General features: G+C 39.0%; 1 protein-coding gene across 2 annotated transcripts in view; it reads right to left on the bottom strand.

The window, feature by feature from the left end:
• ARNTL2 (aryl hydrocarbon receptor nuclear translocator like 2) overlaps positions 1-22,527 on the bottom strand; it is a 77,299-nt gene that overhangs the window by 50,650 nt on the left and 4,122 nt on the right. The window lies entirely within an intron of this gene.

The raw sequence follows: 22,527 nt of genomic DNA, 5'->3' as shown, positions 1-22,527 counted from the left end.
TTCTTACATGTTTTATGAAACATAAAAATCAGAGTCATTAAAAATAATCTATAATCCAAATGTGAGCTTCCTTCTTATATTAAAATGCATATACCAGATTTAAACTAATTTGTACCCTGTAATGTAGATTAAAAACACATGAGCAATATTTACAAGAAGAATGCAATCTACAATAGTGGGAGAGTTTGAACATATCTCTATCAGTTAACCAACAGTTAGAGCATTCAGAAGTAATGATATAGAAGATCTGATCCACACAAAGAACAAACTTGATACAATAAACATACAGAAGGACCATTATGCTAGCAACTTCAAAACCTAGTTTTGTTTTAGAGTATCCATGAAACATTTAGAACAATTAACAATATACTAGACCAAAAACAAAGTAAATCTCAACAATTTCAAAAGACTTAATATTATATAATAAAGCATTTTCTGACAAGAGTGTAATTATTAGATAGCAGAAACAAAAAGATAACTAGAAAAAAAACCTATATATTAAGAAATTAATTCATGGTACAAGAAAGAATTTTTTTAATCCTCATCCGAGGACATTTTTGCATTTATCTTCAGATAGAGCGAGAGAGAGAGGTAGGAAGAGAGAGAGAGAGACTTCGACATGAGAGAGACACATCGAGTGGTTGCCACCCACACAACCCCAACCAGGGCTGGGGACAAACTGCAACTGAGGTACGCGCCCTCAGTGGGAACCAAACCCGGGTCTCTTCGGTCCGCAGGCTGACGCTCTAACCTCTGAGCCAAACCAGCCAGGGCACAAGAAAAAATTTAATGTAAAATTATAAAATATTTGGAACTAAATAATAAAAATATCACACATGAAAATGTGTAGACAGTGAAAGCACTATTTAAAGGAAAATTTTAACGCTATTTTTTTTTAAAGGTTGAAATTTAATAAGCTAATAATTTAAGAAATTAGAAGAAAGAAAATTATTAAAATAATACTAGTTATACATAGAATACAAGCAAGTACAGGTCACAAAAAGCTAGACATATTTTCTTCCAAAGATAGGAAAATCCAATAACCTTATGAGAAGATTTTTCAAGAGAAAAAGAAAGAGGGTATAAACTAATAAAGATAGGAATAAACATGGAGCCATAATTTTAGATGTTCTAGATTTAAAAGATAATACAATTTCATGAACAACATTAGTCTAAAGATTTGAAAATTTAAAAAGTCCCATAGAATGTTAACAAAACAGAAGCAAAAAGAAATAAAAACCTGCCCTGGCGAGGTAGTTCAGTTGGTTAGAGTATCGTTCCAACATGCCAAGGTTGTGGGTTCGGTCTTAGGTCAGGACACATACAAGAAGCAACCAATGAATGCATCAATAAGTGGAACAACAGCCCTGGCCAGTTTGGCTCAGCGGTTGGAGCGCGGCCTGCAGACCAGAGTCCTGGGTTTGGTTCCCGCTAGGGGCACGTACCAAAAAAAAAAAAAAAAAAGTGAAACAACATATCAATGCCCCCCCCAACCCAATAAAAAAATAAATAAACAAACAAATACCTGGATATTCCTACATTCTTTCTTATACAAACTATTCCAATGTACAGAAGTAGAGCATATACCTTGGCCCCAATATTTTCTTTACAAGGCTTACATAATTTTGATATTAAGACCTGACAATGGCAGTACAATAAATGAAAACTATAGACCTATCTCATTCATGAACAAAGATACAAAAATCTTAACAAAATATCAACAAACACAATTCATAAATGTATAAAAAGAATAACCCATCATGACCAAGATAGTTTTATCCCAGAAAAGCAAGACTGGGATGATATTAGTAAATCAATGGATATAATTTACCACAATAACAGATTAGTAGAAAAATATGATTATATCAACACAGAAATATTAATGAAGAAATACTGAAAGCATTCTCTTTGCAATCAGAAACAAGAACACCTTTCCCCCCACCAATACTAAAGATAGCTCAGGACTAATTTTTATTAAAGGGTGAGACACAGATGTTCTTGATAGATGATGACATTTATGTCTAATTTTCACTATACAATTATCATACCTTTAGACAAACTAAGTTTAGTTGTTCCTCAATTTGACAATAAGATTTAAATCTCCTGGAAGTATTTGATCTCCTATTTTCCTCTTAAATTGTACCAAGAATCTTCTTTAGATTGTGGTTAATATGTTTATATTCTTTGGTCATCTTCTGGCTTTGACCAGTATCATTGATACGTGGGCGTTCCGTTCAGTGGGACCTATAATATTCTTGTGAGCAATAGAAGGAAGAAAAGCTTAAGATGATATTTTCTCAAAGGATCCACTGGGTAAATCGTGAAGATACGTGGGGAAATGTTGCCTAATTTTATATTCATAAATTAATTTTCTTGCATTTGAATCATCTAATTTGAAAGAGTACAGATCATCTATTGTTATTTTCTGGTTGATATCTGTGGAACTTTGAGGTGTATTCAACTTTTCAGAATTATGTTGATGGATGCTAGGCAAAATTCCAAGTCTATTTTGTTTTAAAACTAATCCAGTACTAGAAATAAAAAGTCCTCGTTCTTCCTGTCTTGACAGATGAGTGATCTCTATGTTTGAAACAGAGTGATGTACGTGTCCATTAACTGCTGTTTCTTTCCAGATTAAAGGACGAAACATAACTTGTCCATCAACAGGACATGAATTGTACTTATGGAATAACCAACTGTCAATACATTTCTTAAAGGGCCATTTTATCTTTCGTAGGTAGCATATACAGATTTGAGTCCTAATCAATAGGAATCCATTCTTTGGGGGCAAAGCTGCCTTTTCAATGGTCTCTGCTGTAGCTCCTCTACATAAGCTGTTCAACTAGAACATCTGCACATAATACAACATGTGACGACATGGGAGCAATCTTGCATACTGACCAAGACAAAATGCCTTCAAACAAAGTCAACACTAGTAGCCTGGAACAAGCAGCTTACTATTCTTTGTGATCGCTAAGAGAGGCAGTTACTTTACCACATGTTTTGGTATATAAACCTGGCTTTGCTTTTCTTGGAAATGTGCTATCTTTTCTTCTATGTCATTTTTAATATCTATATATTTTACAATTTCATCTGATCTTTTTTCTAGCAATTCCCATCTTTGATTTCTCTTTTCATGAAGAATACCTTTTATCATTACCCTTTTTCGATACTATTTTAGAAGACCTGCCAATGGCGTAAGGGAAGAAAAAAAATATGAGGTTTAAGAAAGGAGGAAATAATTTGTTTTGCTATTACTGGGACATGACATAATTGAGTATATAGAAAACCCAAATAACTAACAGACAAATTATTAAAATCAGAGAGAAGAGCAATTGGCTGTATGTAAATTCAATATATAAAAATCAGTTGTGCCCTGGCCAGTGTGGCTCAGTTGGCTGGGCATCATCCTGTGTACTGAGAGGTTGCTAGTTTGATTCCCAGGTCAGGGCACATGCCCAATTGTTGTTGTAGTCAATCCTCAGTAGGGGGTGTGCTGGAGGCAAATGATCGATGTTGTGCTCTCACATTGATGTTTCTCTCTTCTCCCTTCCTCTCTCTCTAAAAATCAATAAACTATTCTTAAAAAATAATCAATTCATTTTCTATTCACCAGTAACAAACAATAAGAAAATGACATTTAAAAAGAAACAATTTATAATAATCTCAAAAAATACAGAGTACCTAAAGAATAAATCTAGGCATCTCCATATGACTGACCCTAAGTGAGGGCCATGGGCAAGCAAGGGTCTGGCCACTGCCACCACAGATGCTCTCTGAGGATACAAGACAGGGGCCATGGGCAGCCACTGGCATAGCAGACGAGGTGGAGAGAAACTAGAGATGTTTGGGTCTGGAAGAACAGAGATAGCAGCAGAGTGAATGGAAGCTATACAGACTATCTCCCAGGACCAAACTGGAATTACAACTGAAATAAAGACAGAACATTGGGAAAATCCAACTGAGGAGCAGCTGAAGGAGAGCCAGTGCAACTAGGGACAGAGAGGATGCCAAACCGAGATTGCAGCAGGGCTACTAATTGAGGCTCATCAAGTAACTGAGACTAATAGCTCCAGGCAAAAAGCTGGAGGATAACTGAACCTTTCCTGTACTTGCAAATCTACCCAGGAATGTAAGACCTGACAGTGGTGTTTAACATGGGTCTTCCCACACTCATCCAAACTCAGTAGAGGGAACCACAACTAGCAGAACACTAACACCCACAGGGAAAATTTGGCAGGCTCCAAAACTCACTGAGACGGCCAAAATAGTGAAACAAAGAAACAAATCCCAAATGAAAGAACAGGATAATTCTGCAGAAGAAATAAATGACGTAGAATTAAGCAAGATATTACAGAAAGAATTCAGAGTAATAATCATGAGGAAGCTCAAAGCATGAGTAAAGATATAGAAACATGGAAAACCAACCAATTGGAAATGAAGAATAACACAGCAGAAATAAAAAACACATTGGAAGGAATAACCAGCAGAGTAGATGAAGCTGAGGACTGGATCAGTGAATTAGAAGACAGGGTAGAAAAAAATCACCCAATCAGAAAACCAAAAAGAAAAAACAATTAAAAAACAGAAAAACAGCCTAAGATAACTGTGGGACAATATAAAACGTGACAATATCCGCATCATAGATGTGCCAGAAGACAAAGACAATAAGCAAGGGTTAGGGAATATATTTGAAGAAACAGTTGCAGAAAACTTCCCTAGCTTGGTGAAGGAAAAAGGCATACAAGTCCAAGAATCACAGAGAGCCCCAAGTAAGAAGAATCCCAAGAGGCCCACACCAAGACACATAATAATGAAAATGCAAGATATCAGAGACAAAGAGAGAATCCTAAAGGCAGCAAGAGATAAGCAACAGGTTACCTACAAAGGAACCCCCATAAAGCTATAAGCTGACTTCTCAACAGAAACACTATAGACCAGAAGGGAATGGCATGAAGTAATCAAGGTCATGAAAAACAAGGATCTGAATCCAAGACTACTCTATCCGGCAAGGCAATCATTCAAAATAGAAGGCGAAATAAAAAGTTTCTCAGACAGAAAAGGCTAAGGGAATATATTAGCACTAAACCAGCACTCCAAGAAATGATAAAAGGATTGCTGTAATTAGTAGAAGAAATAGGAAGAAAAATATAACCATAATAAACAAAAATAGCAATAAATAAGTACATATCAATAATAACCTTAAACCTAAATGGATTAAACACTCTGATCAAAACACACAGAGTAGCTGAATGGATAAGAAAGCATGACTCATATATATGTTGTTTACAAGATACTCACCTCACAACAAAAAAACTCACATAGTATGAAAGTGAAGGGATGGAAAAAAAAAAGGTGGGATAGCAATACTCATATCTGATAAAATAGAATTCAAAATAAAGGCCATAACTAGAGACAAAAAAGGCCATTACCTAATATTAAAAGACTCTATCCAACAGGAGAATATAACCTTTGTAAGCATGCATGCACCTAACATAGGAGTACCAAAATACATTAAAAAATTTCTGGAGGACTTCAAAGGAGAAAGCAACAGCAATACCATCATAGCAGGGGACTTCAACATGTCACTGACATCACTGGATAGATCGTATAGACAAAAAAATTAACAGGGAAACATAGACTCTAAATGATGCACTAGATCAAATGGATTTAATAGATATCTACAGGGAATTACAACCCAAAACTGCAGAATTCACATTCTTCTCAAGTGCACATGGGACATTCCCAAAGATAGATCACATGTTAGGACACAGACTAAGTATCTACAAGTTCAAGAAGAATGAAATCATATCAAGCATCTTCTCAGATTACAAAAGCATGAAACAGAAATCAATTATAACAAAAACACACAAAAGCATTCAAACACATGGAGGCTAAATAGCATTATTAAACAACGAATGGGTTACCAAGGAGATCAAGGAAAAAATTAAAAACCTCCTGGAAACCAGTGAAAATGAACGCACAACAACACAGAATCTATGGGACTCAGCGAAAGCAGGCCTAAGGGAGAAGTTCACAGCACTACAGGCCTGCCTCAAGAAACAAGAACAATTTATAACTGACTTTCTAACCCTAAACTTAAAGATCTACAGAGTAAACCAAAAGAAAAACCCAGCAAGTAGAAGGAAAGAAATAGTAAAGGTCAGAGCTGAAATAAACAACATAGAAACTAAAAAAACAATTCAAAAGATCAATGAAACAAAGAGCTGGTTCTTTGAAAAGATAAACAAAATTGATGGACCCTTAGCCAGACTCACCAAGAAACAAAGAGAGAAGACCTAAATAAACAAAAGAGAAGTAACAAGTTACACCACAGAAATACAAAGGATCATTAAAAAATACTATGAACAATTGTACACCAACAAATTGGACAATCTAGAGAAATGGACAAATTTCTGGAAACACAGTCTCCCAAAACTGAGATAGAAAACTTGAACAGACCAATAACAACTAAGTATATTGAAGATGTAATCAAGACCTTCCCAGCAAACAAAAGCCCTGGTCCGGATGATTTCAAGGGGGAGTTTTACTGAACATTCAAAGATCTAACACCCTTTCTCATCAAAATATTCCAAAAAATCCAAGAAGGAAGACTTCCAAACTCATTTTATGAGGCCAGCATAATTCTAATTCCAAATCTCTGATAAACATAGATGCCAAAATCCTGAACAAAATCTTAGCAAATTAAATCCAACAATACATCAAAAATATTATTCACCATGACCAAGTGGGATTAATCCCAGAGATGCAAGGATGGTACAATATTCACAAATCAATAAATGTGATACACTACATAAACAGAATATAAGAAAAAAACCATATGATCATATATATAGACGCTGAAAAAGCATTCAACAAAATCCAGCACCCATTTCTGATAAATGCTCAGCAATGTGGGAATAGAGGGACCATATCGCAACATAATAAAGGTCATATATGACAAACCTAAGCCAACGTCATACTCAATGGGCAAAAACTAAAATCATTTCCCTTAAGAACAGGAACAAGACAAGGATGCCCACTTTCGCCACTCTTATTTAACATAGTACTGGAAGTCTTAGCCACAGCAATCAGACATGAAGAAAAAATAAAAGAGATCCAAACTGGAAAGGAGGAAGTGAAACTGTCATTATTCGCAGATGACATGATACTACATGTAGAAAACCGCAAAGACTCCATCAAAAATTTACTAGACTTAATAAATGAATTTGGCAAAGTAGCAGTATACAAAATTAATGTCAAGAAATCGACGGCATTCTTATACACCAATGATGAACTCACAGAAAGAGAAACTAAGAAAACAATCCCATTTACCATCGCAACAAAAAAATTAAGATACCTACGAATAAACTTAACCAAAGAAATAAAGGACCTATTCACAAAAAACTACAGATCATTGAAAAAAGAAATAGAGGAAGATATAAAAAAGTGGAAGCACATACCTTGTTCATGGATTGGAAGAATTAACATCATTAAAATGTCCATACTACCCACAGGAATCTACAGATTCAATGCAATCCCCATCAAAATACCAACGACATACTTCACAGAACTAGAACAAATACTTCAAAAGTTCATATGGAACCAAAACAGACCTCGAATAGCCACAGCAATCTTGAAAAAGAAGAACAAAGTAGCAGGGATCACAATACCTGATATCAGGTTATACTACGAAGCTTCTATAATCAAAACAGCCTGGTATTAGCACAGAAACAGGCATATAGATCAGCGGTTCTCAACCTGTGGTTTGTGACCCCTTTGGGGGTCAAATGACCCTTTCACAGGGGTCGCCTAAGACCATTAGAAAACACATATTTCCGATGGTGATTCTTAACAGTAGCAAAATTAGAGTTATGAAGTAGCAACAAAAATAATTTTATGGTTGGGGGTCACCACAACATGAGGAACTGCAAAAGGGTCGTGGCATTAGGAAGGTTGAGAACCACTGATATAAATCAATGGAACAGAACAGAGAACTGAGAAATTGACCCAAGACATTATGCTCAATTAATATTTGACAAAGGTGGCAAGAGCATGCAATGGAGCAAAGACAGCCTCTTTAATAAATGGTGTTGGGAAAATTGGACACCTGCATGCAAAAAAATGAAGCTAGATCACCAACTTACACCATACATGACAATAAACTCAAAATGGATGAAAGACTTAAATGTTACTTGTGAATCCATAAAAATCCTACAAGAAAATGTAGACAACAAAATTTCTAACATCACATGCAGCAGAATTTTCACTGATACAATGCCTTAGGCATAAGAAACAAAGGAAAAAATGAATAAATGGGACTACATCAAACTATAAAGCTTCTGCACAGCAAAAGATACAAGCATCAAAATGGAAAAGGAATCTACCATATGGGAGACCATAACTGCCAATAATACATCAGATAATGGGTTAATTTCCAAAATATATAGAGTACTCATACAACTCAACAAAAAGAAGACAAAGACTCCAATTAAAAAATGGGCAGAGGACCTAAATAGACACCTCTCCAAAGAGGACATACAAATGGCCAAGAGACATATGAAAAAATGCTCAGCATCAAACAACTATGAGGTATCACCTCACACCTGCCAGAATGGCTGCCATTAACAAATCATCAGACAACTAGTGTCGGTGAGGGTGCAGAGAAAAGGGGACTCTAGTATACTACTGGTGGGAATGCAGACTGGTGCAGCCACCATGGAAAACAATATGGTATTTCCTCAAAAAGTTAAAAATGGAACTGCCATTTGACCCAGTGATCCCACTTCTAGGAAGATACCCTAAGAAGCCTGAAACACCAATCAGAAATATTATATGTACTCCCATGTTAATAGCAGCACTATTTACAATAGCTAAGATCTGGAAACAGCCCAAGTGTCCATCAGTAGATGAGTGGATAAAAAAGCCGTGGTGTATATACACAATGGAGTACTATGTCCTTTGAGACATCATGGAGGGACCTGGAGAGTATTATGCTAAGCTAAATAAACCAATCTGAGCAAGACAAATATCACACATCTACTCATTTGTCGAATATAATTACCAAAATAAAATGAACAAAATAGACCCAGAGACATATAAGTAGGATGCAGCCTGACAAACCTCAGAAGAAGGGGGAGGGGGAGAGAGAGAAAGAGCACAGAACTTGTATGCATAGCCAGTGGACATACACAACAATGCTGGGTGAGGGGGCAGGATGGAGAGGAGGGTGTCAATGGGGGAAAAAGGAGAGACATCTGCAACAACAATAAATTAACAAAAATTGTAAAAAAAAAAAAAAAGAATAAATCTAATTAAAATGTATACAATGTATAAGATCTTTATGAAGAAATTTATAAAAATTTATTTAAAACATTTTAAAAGATCCAAAAAATGGAAAGACATGCCATGCTTATGGATTGGAGGCCTCAGTACCATAAAGATGTCAATTCTCCTAAAAGAGATATGCAATTCCTGTCAAAATGAGCTTTTTTTTTTCTTGGTGGAACTTCACAAGTTGAATATAAAATGCATATGGAAGTACAATGGGTTATGACTAGTCAAGAAAAACACTGAAGGACTTGCCTTTATCAGATATCAAGACATTATAAGACAATATGGCATTGGCAAAACCCAGTGGGGGACAGACAGACCAAAGGAAAAGAAACAGAGTACAGACATGTGGGCATCTGCTAAATGTCAGAGGTGAAATTTCAAATCAATGTGAAGGATAACCAGCTTCTAATAAATGGTCCCGGGCCAACTGGTTTTCTCTGTGGAAAAGAACAAAACCAACCCCCTTACCTTACACCAAATATAAAAACCAACTCCAGTTGGACTGAAAACCTAAATGTAAGCGGCAAAAATATAATAAAGAAGACTCTAAAAGGAGAGATATATGTCGATTAGCGTAGAGAGAATTTCCCAAAACGTAAAAAGTTAAAGCAATAAAGAAAAAGATTGATCATTTCAACCTCCTTAAAATTAATGTTGCTCAAAAGGCACCATAAAGAGAATAAAATTACAAGCCATATATTTGTTACACATATAAACGACCAAGGGCTAATATCTAGACCACATGAACAATGCCTTGCACTCATAAGACCAACACCCCAATAGAGAACTGAATAAAAGATTTTAACAGGCACTTCAAAAAAAGAAATTCCAACTATCAATACACAAATGAAAATATACCCAATCTCATTACTAATTCAGGAAAATCCAAAGTAATCTATAGTGATTCTACTATATACCTATCCGATGGCTACAACTGAAGAGTGATACCAAATGTGGGGATGTGGAGGAATGGGAATGTTCATGGTTTGCTGGTGGGAATGTAAATTGCTACAACCACTTTGGAAACCATTTTTGCATTACCTGAGGAAGCTGAACACATGCAAACAACATTTTTCAGCTTTCCATTGTTAGGTACATGAAGAAACTCTTAATGTATCTTAGGACACATATACAAGAAATGCATTAATAGCACTGCTTATAATTAAACAACAAAAAATTAAAATCTGAAAAGACTGGAAATTAATTTCTAGAATTCTTTTTGGGAGAAGAAAAGGGGATTTGGCTCTAGCCAATTTTGCTCAGTGGTTAGAGCACCGGCCCACAGACCAGAGAGGCCCGGGCTGGGTTCCCATTAAGGGCATGTACCTCGGTTGCAGTTTGTCCCGGGCCCCAGTTGGGGTTGTGTGGATGGCAGCAACTCGATGTGTCTCTCTCACATCGATGTTTCTCTCTCTCTTCCTCCCTTTCTCCCTCCAGCTCCATCTAAAAGATAAATGCAAAAATGTCCTCACGTGAGGATAAAAAAAAGAAAAGGGGATTTAATCAGTGAGGGACACATAGGGAATTATAAGGAATTCACGTTCTACTTTTTAGTCAGGCTGTGAGTTCACAAATAATTGTTTTTATTCTTTAAACAACACACATAATTTTTAAATCCTTGGTAGGAATAAGAGGTCCCACAATAAAAAAACTGGGAAGAATAATTTTACCAATGATTGCTGACCACTTGGGAATTAACTTTCTATTAAATCAAGATATCCCATGCCCAGCCAGTGTAGCTCAATGGTTGAGCATTGACCCATGCACCAAGAGGTTGCTGGTTCAATTCCCAATCAGGGCACATGCCCAGGTTGTGGGCCAAATCCCCAGTGGGGGCATGCAGGAGGCATGCTCTCTCTCATCGATGTTTCTCTCTCTCTCCCTCTCCCTTCCTCCCTCTCTAAAATCAATAAAGAAAAAAAAAAGTATAAAAAGGTATCCCAAGACTTCTAAAGGGGACCTATTTGGAATCACCAAATACTACATGAGATTAATTATGGTTTCAGCCCCTAGACTTCATTCTAATAGATTCTGAATGCAGAACACAGAAAAATGGGAGTTTCTTATTGGTAGCAAATCAACAGGAAAAAGTTACTAACACTGAAGCACGCTCTGGCATATAAAATACCAGACTTCTCCTACCCTTCCAACACACATTCATGCAAGAGAAATAAAATGTTCATAAGAGTTCAAAAGAGAAATAAAATGAAGTTTTAAGCTTTTTGAGTTTTTCTGTGGGTTTTTTTGCTTCTCATTTTAGAGGGCATGATCTCCACATGTTTCGATCCTACTTCCTTACTAACTTTTAAAATAAGAAATGGACTACCTTTAGGTAGGCAGAATAATATTCTTTTCACAAAATCAAAAGCTATAAGGGTCTTTATGTTCCCTAATGGGTGGAACATTGCCCCATTATTAGCTATGTTCCTTCAAGTTGGCTATGTCAGTACAAGTGTATTCAAAACAGAGGGTTTTTGTCTTGGCCAGTTTGGCTCAGCAGTTTGAGCATCGGCCCGTGGGCCAAAGGGCAGAGGGTTCGATTCCCAATCAAGGGCATGTACCTGGGTTGCAGGTTTGATCCACAGCCCTTTTGGGAGGCAACCAATCAATGTGTCTCTCTCTCACATCGATGTTTCTCTCTTTCCTTCCCTCCCTCCCTTCTACTCTCTAAAAATCAATGGAAAAATATCATCAGGTGAGGATTAACAAACAAAAAAAAAGTAATCTCTCAAAACAGAGGGCTTTCTATGAACAAAAGGAAAATATGGATAGTGGAACTCATTAGTTCTGGATGAAAGGATCTGTCCTTTGGAAACAATCCAACCTTCATAGAGTGAATTTTTATTAGAAGATGGCTCATAATTTAAAAAGTAAAGTTTTCATTTTTTGAGCTAAAATTGGTATATAACACTATATTGGATAAAGATTTAATTTTTTAACCTTGCAGTTTACTTTACTTTCAGCCTCCACATATACTGACTAAGAAGATGAGACCAGGTATTAGAAGCTGAAATTTAGCTCTACCTTTATATAACTCATTTTGGAGGTTAAAATTTCATATTTTGATATTGCCTCACCAAATTGGGTGACTTCTCAATGACGAATGTAATACATGTATATGTAACACTCAGCAAAATAGTTCAGAACTGGGATTGAACAAGGATACTGTGATTGTCTTTCACAAAGGGAAATCTGGTTGTTTTAAATGAGATTAGCATCAAATCTTGCTCTACTGGGCGTGACTCTCCCTGGTGATGGTTGTCGACCTAACAATATTTGAAAGGCCTACCATCTAGTATCAACTCCTCAAGAATGGAAATAAATTGTGGGAAATGAGCAGCTGCGTGGCATCAGAAGGCGGGGAGACAAAGTAGCTCCTTGATTTAGGTTCATCATTACAAAGAGATTCAAGTTTAGAATTTGACATATGTTTGAAAGAGAGTATACATACACATTCACAGAAGTGCAGTGACAGGATGGAAAAAATATGTTTCCTACAACTTAAAAACTTTTATCCCATTACCTACTTTCATTGCCAGTAGTGAACTGTTAACATGTACATAAAATATAAATTATCCTCCAAGTAACTTTGTTAAAAACAATTTGTTCAACATAAACATTTATGTTACTTCCTTAAAATATGAAAGCGGACTTTGCTTCTGAACTTCTGAGAGTCCATGCCCAGGAAAATCCTTTTAGTCCAGTCTACCCACGGCCAAGTGTTGTGGGTTTGGGGGTGTTTCTTTTTTGGACGGGTCATTTAACACACCTAAGACTGCTTCCTTAAAATGAAAGTAATCTCTTGCAAACCCCATTTGTTTGTATTGGGAATCAAATAAAATAATGTATTTGAAATTTGTTTGAAAACCAAAAGTTTAGTGATGCTGAGTAACCAGCAAAAAAGAGTCCACTGTTGATGAGCCATTGTAGACGCCTAAGACACTGAGTTAAACGCCTTTCCAGTTTTTCAATTGAAAAGAATTACTTTTTTTGAATTTTGAAATAATTTCAGACTTGCAAAAATGATGCAAAGAATTCCCATATACCGTTCAATCAGATTCCCCAAATGGTAACCTTAAACCCCTGTGTCATTATCAAGATCAGGAAATTAATGCTAATAATACAGGGTGGGGCAAAAGCAGGTTTACAGTTGTGAGTATGTGAAAGTTTATTCTTATATTATTTATTAATTACTGTATTTTTTTCATACAAACAACTGTAAACCTACATTTGCCCTGCCCTGTAGTAGTAGTATTTAACGTATAAACCTTACTCAAATTTTTCCAATTGCCCCCTAATGTCCTATTGCTGGTCCAGGGTCCCATCCAGGATCACACTATTCATCTAGTTCTGTAATGTGTCCTCAGTTTCCATTAAACAGGACCAGTTCCCCAGCCTCTGTCTTTGAGGTTCCTGAAGGGTACTGGGCAGTTGTATAAAATGTCCCCCAGTTTAACTTTGCCGGATGTCCCCTAATACTAGATTCAGGTTGAGCGTGTTTGTCAAGATACCACAGAAGTGACACCGTGTCCCTCGTGGTGTCTTTGTATTGTTTCTGGTACTTCTTATTACTCCATTAAGACCCTGCTCTTCACAGTTCCACACAATGTTCAGCTTGTGGAAGAAACGGAAGAGGCAGAGGGAAGATGCATGAGCTGCTCAATGAGGCTGTGAACGCAAACGCAGGAAAGCTTTGAGGACCATGCTCTCTTTTTACCCCCAGATCGCAGCACAGCGCCGGATACCTAGTAAGTATTCAGGGTTTGTTGAAAGAATCAACTACATTTCATTCCATTACCCTGGACATTCAAAAGAGAGTATAAAAGAGGTGTGAAATCGAAACTTTCAGAGTCACCTTCCAGGGCTGCTGGGAAGGGTGAAGGTCCCACGATAAAGACTACGCCACCCTGGCCGGTTTGGCTCAGCGGTTAGAGCGTCAGCCTGCGGTCCAGAGAGACCTGGGCTTGGTTCCCGCTAAGGGCACGTACCTTGGTTGCAGTTTGTCCCCAGTCCTGGTTGGTCGTGCAGGTGGCAGCCACTCGATGTGTCCCTTTCATGTCGATGTTTCTCTCTCTCTCTCTTCCTCTCTCTCCCTCCCACTCTATCCAAACAAAAAATTTTAAAAATTTCCTCAGGTGAAGATTAAAAAAAAAAAAAGACTATGCCATTCCCCACCATACCTACTTCACAACAAGCAGGCCTAGTCCTACCATTACTTCTATGGAAGAAATCAATCATCTGCATGTGTGATATGGGATTTGACAGTCTGGATTAGCTTTAAGCAGCAACTGTTTCACAGGTTTGTGTTAATGCATCACATTGGAAACTGAACACTTTTCTACCACAGGCACATCACTGTAAAATGCTGAGTCACAGAAAAAGTAGAAATGAAGTATTACTTGGAACTATTCAAGAAAAACACCTTCTATAGATAGTACTATACACAAATTATAAAAAAGCTTTTGCTGAGCTGAGATGAAAAATCTTCTATTATTTCACAGTATTTATTAAGAGCCTAATCTAGGTAGAGTGTGTGTATATATATATATATATATTTTTATCCTCACCCGAGGACATTTTTCTATTTTTTGTTCAGATAGAGCGGGAGGGAGAGAGAGGAAGAGAGAGAGAGAGAGAGAAACATCGATGTGAAGGGACACATCGAGTGGCTGCCACCCCCACGACCAACCAGGGCCGGGGACAAACTGCAACCGAGGTACGTGCCCTTAGCGGGAACCGAACCCGGGTCTCTCTGTACCGCAGGCCGACGCTCCAACTGCTGAGCCAAACCGGCCAGGGCTAGAGTATATATTTTTAAAGGTTACAATTTAGTACTTGCTCTCAAGAACTTATAATCCTGTACTTTATGTTTATGCACATGTAGGTACAGAGACATTTAAACCAAATACGGTGCATAATGAACTTAGACCTAGGTGGAGGTAACAAGTGTATGCTGCAAGAGCAAAGAGGAAAGGGCACTTAATTCTGTTTTCCGGGAGGCAATAACATTTAAAAGCACTTTTTATGAGGATTTCAGGCTAAGAGAAGACTGTGGACAAGAGATAAAACAAATGCACTCAGTAAAATTCTATCCCATCATTAAAAATGACATCTAGCTGTTGAATCAATGAATGCACATCAGTCAGGTGTTAGAAAATGCATCTCTGATAAAGAATCTGATCTGTAAAACTGGACTTTTTTGGACTTTTTCCAAAAAAGTTTTACCTTCGCACATATGTATAGTATACAATACCTCAAATTTCGACAACCATAATATCCCCCCCTTTTGTCCTAAATTCTTCTCGCTCCTAAACCAAACCACGTGATTCTTCCGAACTTGACTCATACAATGCTCTGTTGCTACCTGGCTGCTCTCTTTTGACCATGTGGGCTAGAAATCCTTTGCTGTGTGGTGTGACCGGACTACAACGCCCAGGCATTGTCTAGTCCACAGAGAAGGGAGTAGGACATTTATTGATAATGTTTTGATTCTATATTCATTATCTATAAGACTGTATTGGATTCTATTTCATACTTTGGGCTTTTACACTGTGATTCGTTCATTTATATAATTTTAGAACTGAAACTGACATTACAGATGGCCTACTATAACTCCCTCTTTTTCCAAGACAGAAAGAGTTCCCTAGTTGAAAAGTTTTCTGCCCTTTGTCAGGAGGAGGGGCTGCTGGGGCTGTCTCCTGACTCCCAAACAGGCCCTTTCTTGAATAAACCAAAATCTGTCTTTTCTCTAGGCTATTGTTACACCACATCTTTACCATTTCATACATGTGCATTTTTCAAATACTCAGATGCTGGCCCTTTTCATTGTTGAGTTTAACCCCCTCCTACGTCACCCTATCAGCGTCTTTTTGCACTCACATTTTACCTAACAGATTAACTAAGCCTCCTCAAAATACGCCCTCTGCAAGAGTGACCAGCATAACATTTGCATTTCAAACCACATGTCTGGCTGGCTTGTTGAACAGAACAAGCCAATGAGAGAACAGAGGGAATTGAAGCACTGTGACCAATACCATATAGGCGAAGTGAGAACCCAAGTACGAGTTACAGAGGAAAGCACAAGGTTGACCCAAGGGGTGAGACAGGAATGGTTAGAATGGACTCACTCAGCACAGAGGAAAATTGGGCTGGTTTGGGCTGGAGAAAGTAGTAAGCCTGTAAACAATGCAAGGGTGTCAGAGAGCCGCGGAGATTAAGCTATGCTCCCTGCAGAATGGCTACTGGGCCTCATGGCTTAAAATGAGCCAGAAAGGATCTGGTGACCTATATGACACATTCTTCCTACTAAGTAAGGAGGGGCCAGGTATTTCCCAGGCTTGCTCAGTGCAAAGCCACACAGAGCTCAGAGTACGTGTGAGGTAAGATGAGGATTTGCTCATATCATGCCACCAGACGATGTACTAAGGATGGCCTTCACACGAGCAGCATATACTAAGGCTCTCCATATCTGCTCTTGAGGATTCAGGGTGGGACACAAATCAACTGTATGGGTGTCAATGGGAGAAGCTGGACAGACAGGAAGTTTATGACTTCAAAACTTTAGAATGAACTCAACAACCAGTTCACCAGTTTATAGCACAACTAGGTAGAAAGGAGATGGTAAGAGAAGAGCCCGTCTATCCCCCTATGGTAACAGTCACCTGTGGTCCTATAATGTCCTGCACATCACTCCATCAGGACATGTTCTTCAAGCTACTATGAGGCAGGCGCTGGGCTCTAGGGGCTGAGAATACGGTGGCGGCCAAGAAGCCTGCTCCTTTATGAACTTCAAATCTAATAGACCCTCCTGTGGACCCTGGAGTCCCCGATACGAACCACAGACTGAGTGCTGCTGGCGGTGCAGTGAAATGGAGGGAAGGACAAAACTATTGGGAAATGGTATCATTTACGCACATCCGTGAATCAAGTCCAGTGCATAATGTTGAAGCGCTGCGGTTGCGTGTCCACGCACGTGCCCGTGTGACAGTCAATGCCGAAGATGATATCCCTGTAGACTCGAACAGTCCCCAGGTTCATCCATGTGTGCACACGTTGTTTCTCATCCGAAGGACTGGGCAAGGGCAAGATTTTCTTCGCTGAGTTCTTTTTTATTTTTTGATTCAACTATAATTAAGTATTGCCTTTTAAATATGTGTTTGGATCTGGGGGGAAAAATGCCAAACTAGTTTTGCTCTTAAAGATAAAAATTCCTATAAAATATTTGAAGAAAACCCTACAAACACATCTGGTTTTTATCGGTTCCACTGGAGAAGGCAGCCCTCCCACAGCATTTAGCAAGCGAGGGGGTGGGGGCCCTTCCTGGGGAGGGAGTCATGGTACTGCTCATACAGTGAGGAAAGCGACATAGTGTCCAAATGTAAGAAAGACATTTTTCAAAGTTGGAGAGTAGTGAGGTATTTTAAGCCTCCATTATAGCCTGGAGGCAAAAATGAAGATGGACGAGAAGAGATTTTAGCAGGAAGAGCTGTTGGGAAGCCAAGGGCTGCAGTAAGCCGGGACGGTCAGGGAGGAGAGTGACAACAACCAGGGCGAAGTCACTACTGTGGGGGAGACCACGGCCTCTGCCGCTGTGGCCCACCCTGCCCCCAGCACCGATAAAATAATCTTCTATGGAATCCTTACATGCTGGGCACTACACCCCTGACATACCTTATTTTATACACTCCTCACCACAACCCTATGGTGGTGGTTCAGCATCTGAGGAAACAGGCTCAGAGAATGAAGTAACCTGCCGCGATGGTCTTCTCGCTGTGGCTCAGCTACAGTCCTCGGTTACTCAGTCAAACACTGACCTAAGTGTCGCTGTGATGGTATTTGGCAGATGTGATTAAAGTCCAACAATCAGTTGACCTTAATAAGGGAGAGTCCAGATAATATCCTAGATATGGGTGGGCCTGAGTTAATCAGTTGAAAGACCTTAAAAACAGAGCAGAGGCCTCCCCGAAGGAGAAACTCACCGTGGACAGCCACTGCAGACTGTGCCCAAGAGGGCCCTGTGGATCCCAGTCTCGCCCAGCCTATCCCCACACTTGCATAAGCCGATTCCTCACAACAGATCTCTTAACATACAGATCTCCTACTTGCTCAGTGCCCCCGGCTGAACTCTGACTGATGGACATGCCAAAGGTCACACAATCGTGAGGTAAAGAGTGGAGTCTCTCAAAGTCAAAAGCAGGCCAGCATCCCAGACCCCCCTCCCCAGAGGTTCAGTTGTAGACACCGGCACATCCCAGAGACGGCACCGCATCCAAATGTCTAGCAGGCACTAACGGCAGAGTAACAGCATGAAAGCTCTGGAGGCCAGTCGGCGTGGGTTCAAACCTTGGTTCTGCTATTTACTTGGTGTCCTTTGCCTTGGGCAATGCACTTCAGTTCTCTGTGTCCCAATTTCCTCACCTGAACTGTCAAATAATAATAATACCTATCCAATCGAGTTGCTGAGGATTCACTGAGTTATACCACGTAAAGCATTTAGACACCTAGCTCATTGTAAATACTCAGTAAAGGTTAAGGATTGCTAACTATTTAGCAGAAAGAACCAAAGGGTGAGAATGATGCACGCTAAGCTTTTGGAATGGGGCAAAGGGGAAGTAAAACACCCACGATGACTGGAAGGAAATCGGAGTCATGGGAAAGCAGGGTGGTGCAGAATGTAGTCAGAGAGCTGAAGAATGCTTCCCTGACTATGACTGTTCCACAGAAGGCCAGCGTTCCATAGGCGTTACAACCTAATCCAGGGATGGGCGGAAGCAAGACACTGCGGTTCATCAGAATTTCAGTTCCACATCGAAACGGAAAGTCTCTCTCTTGTTCTGAGCCTGACTGATCCTCATGCATAGGAAGAATGCAGGGTTTAGCATTTTCAGCATCACAGGTTTTCCCAAAAAGCGCGAAGATGCATTCAGATTTGGAATGGTCTACACCCACGTGTTACACATGGGAAAATACAATTCTTGCCAGTTATGAGTCAACAGAAGACACATTGTAGGCAAATATCATTGTTAACATTGGTCAGATATGACTGGATATGCCAAATTCAACACAGAACCTGTAAGATACAATGGTTCCTAACAGCTCAGGTGTCAACAAAATGAGACACCTTCTGTTTAACCTTGAGAAAAAAAAGTCATCAATGTTCATAAAACAATATGTATCTTTTCACTGAAGAACAATGATCCTAGATAGAAGAAAGACCCTTTAAAGGGGTGGGGGGTGACACCCTGACCAGTTTGGCTCAGTGGTTAGAGTGTTGGCTCGAAGACCAGAGAGTCTTGGGTTCAATTCTGGTTAAGGGCATGTACCTCTGTTGGGGTTCAATCCCAGGCCCTGGTCAGGGTCGTGCAGGAGGCAACCAATCGATGTGTCTTTCTCATATCGAAGTTTCTCTCTCTCCCCCTCCCCCACCTCTCCCTCCCTTCTACTCTATCTGAAGATAAATGGAAAAATATCCTCAGGTGAGGATTAAAAAAATAGTAATAAATAAAATAAAAGGGGGGTGGGGGGGGCACAGGGCATGGCCACTGCAAGGCAAACGTGGAAGTTCTACAACCTAAAACACAATATGAGTTTTAAAAGTGATGAAAGCCAAAGGGACATTTAGGACTTTAATACTATCCAAGCATGCCATGCCATCGTTACAATAATAATCAGGATCTAAAACTGCATTCAGGCTCTTCCCAGACAAATAGCTAAGAATAAAGCATTTTTAAACCTCTTAATAAAGAATTGTCCTGGAGGCCTTCTAAAATTTGAGGTGTGAATCTGACCATCCCTCTCAGGTCAAGCTGCTTTGCTTAAGACCACATGGCCCAGACTAGGTAGCTATAATTATTATTAAAAAAAAAAAAAAAATGATAAGCTAAAGTGCTAGTTGAACTCAAGTTGAAAACTAAAGAATAGGAAAATTGTCCTCCAGAAGCCACTAGCACCAGGATCCATAGAAAATTAGGTTTGGTCTCTCTTTTCTAGGTCAGTGTCGTTGCCCGGGTGACTCACTGTGGAAGAGATGGCCTAACTAGAATGCAATAGTGTTTGTCGCCATGGTAGAATAAGCACAGCCTACCTCTGCGTACCACATAACTCAGAAAGAAAATCCAATTCTCCCACCAGGCAGCTCATAAGAGAAATAAAAGTAGAGCTGGAGACTGTTCAATATTTCAGTCAAACTTTTCTCTAGATCTTTGACAAAACAATTCTTAATCTTCACAATCTTTTATTCATTTAAACATCTATTGCTATCTAGTGTTCAATTTCAATTCTATTGTGTACTGATCCTTTAAAATCTGTATTTCTGTAAAATATACATGGCTTTGGTACTACCTAGGCTCAACTAAACTCTAATCTTCTTATATTCTCCTCCCTCAAGGGAAAAAAAAAAGGTGAGAAGGTATTTTTATGTATATAGAGCTTCTGCTTTTAAGTAACTTCTAGCCAGAGAGCCTCTGTATCAGATTTAAAATCTGAAGGGCATCTTCTGACGTTATCACAGGTGGGTGTTTCCCTAAGTGCTCTTTTCACATTAGGCCACGGGATTCCTTTTGATTATGCACCTTCACTAGGTGCTTGTGTTGAAAGTCAAGGCTAAGAGTATTTCCCGGGGTTGTCCCATGGAGCTGCATGGCAGGGTCTGAGAGCATACCTGGAGCGTGTTTCCAGATGGAAGTACACTGGTGACAGAGGCAGAGGAAGACATAGGTCATTATGTGAACAGATAGATGTTGGAAGTCAAGATACCCGCTTCCCAACAGAATGTAATGGGAATAAGTGAAATAGTACTTGCGATGCTTGTCTGGAGAAAGAGTGTAAAATAGATTTAAAGATATAAGCAACTCCTTTTTCGGGGAGAAAAGAGGACGAAAGAGAGAAAGAATTGGCCCAAATCAACTTGGCATGAAAGCTAAGATTTAATAGCCAATCACCTGGCAGGAACCAGGACCTCTGTTTTTTTGTTTGTTTGTTTGTTTTTCTTTCTGATCGGAAATATGCCACAATTAGCCTTTCAAAGTGATGCAAAAGCTCTGTTGCTGACCAAAGACCAAGAAGAAGATGCATGTATCTTTCTCTTCTGAGATCAGACAAAATCCAGGCTTGTGTGTCTACTGTGCCATGTGGGAGGTGGGAGAGGAGGCCTCCCAGGGCTAACAATGCAACTTGGGTACTCAATTCTTCTCCACGTGTCCTAGGCAGAGCCAAAACAACACTTACATCAGTTCTTCCAAGTATATCAATGATGATTTCCCATTTCCATGCCCAATCTCTGCCCTGAGAGACCCCTTCTTCGCTGCCTCCCCAAGAGTTATCTATCCATTAATGCTCAAGTTGGCACCTTCTTTGAAAGCTTTCTGTGAGTCCCTCCCCCAAGAACTAGATATAATTTCTCCCAACTCTGGCTGGAGGCTCCTAGCAGTTAACTCCCAGAAGTTAAACTATAGATCTTACTGGGTTAAATCTTCTAATACAACTATTTTGGCTGCTTTTTACACAGCCCAATACATTTTATAAGCTCTTTAACCCTTTTCTTGCTTAATCTATTTCTCCATCTCTGCTCTCCTAGTACAGTAGTAAGTCTGCATTTAATGGATACTTTATGAATGAACCAGCCCTGCCCATACCTCAAACCAGCCATTATTCATTTTAAATCAACAAACCTTTATTTGGCACTTAATAGGTGCAAGGAGTTGGAGACTGTAAAGATGAGTAAGAACCATACAGGGAAAGGCAGATTCGCTTACATAACTGAGTATAGGCCATATAAAGTGGAGAGGTTTTGGGAGAAAGCCAGTGGGTAATTCTCCACTTTCCCTGTGACATGCTTGGAACGTATGGTAAAGGGCATCTCTTACCTACTTAAGAAAATAAATCTTATAAGTAAAACATTTTGAATATATTTGAAATTACTGTTTTATGACAATAATCTTGACCCTCAATTACAAACATCCAATAATGCAAACCATGTTGAGTGGAAGACTGACTCTCTCTGCATTTCCCATTACTCCAGCCTTCTCTGTTTCTCTCTCTCTCTCTCTGAAGATGTTATCTGGATATTTACACCATAAGATTAAAGATTAGAGAAACTAAATACCAATTAATTTTCTTAAATGACAAATGTCCTATCATGCCAACTGACACTGAAGTATTGTCAAGTGAGAATTTTACATTATATTATTGGAC

Source organism: Molossus molossus, unplaced genomic scaffold (assembly GCF_014108415.1).
Source record: "Molossus molossus isolate mMolMol1 unplaced genomic scaffold, mMolMol1.p scaffold_m16_p_10, whole genome shotgun sequence".
NCBI classification, from domain to species: Eukaryota; Metazoa; Chordata; class Mammalia; order Chiroptera; family Molossidae; genus Molossus; species Molossus molossus.
Note: the sequence above shows the minus strand (reverse complement) of the source record. Positions and strands in the feature narration are given on the sequence as shown.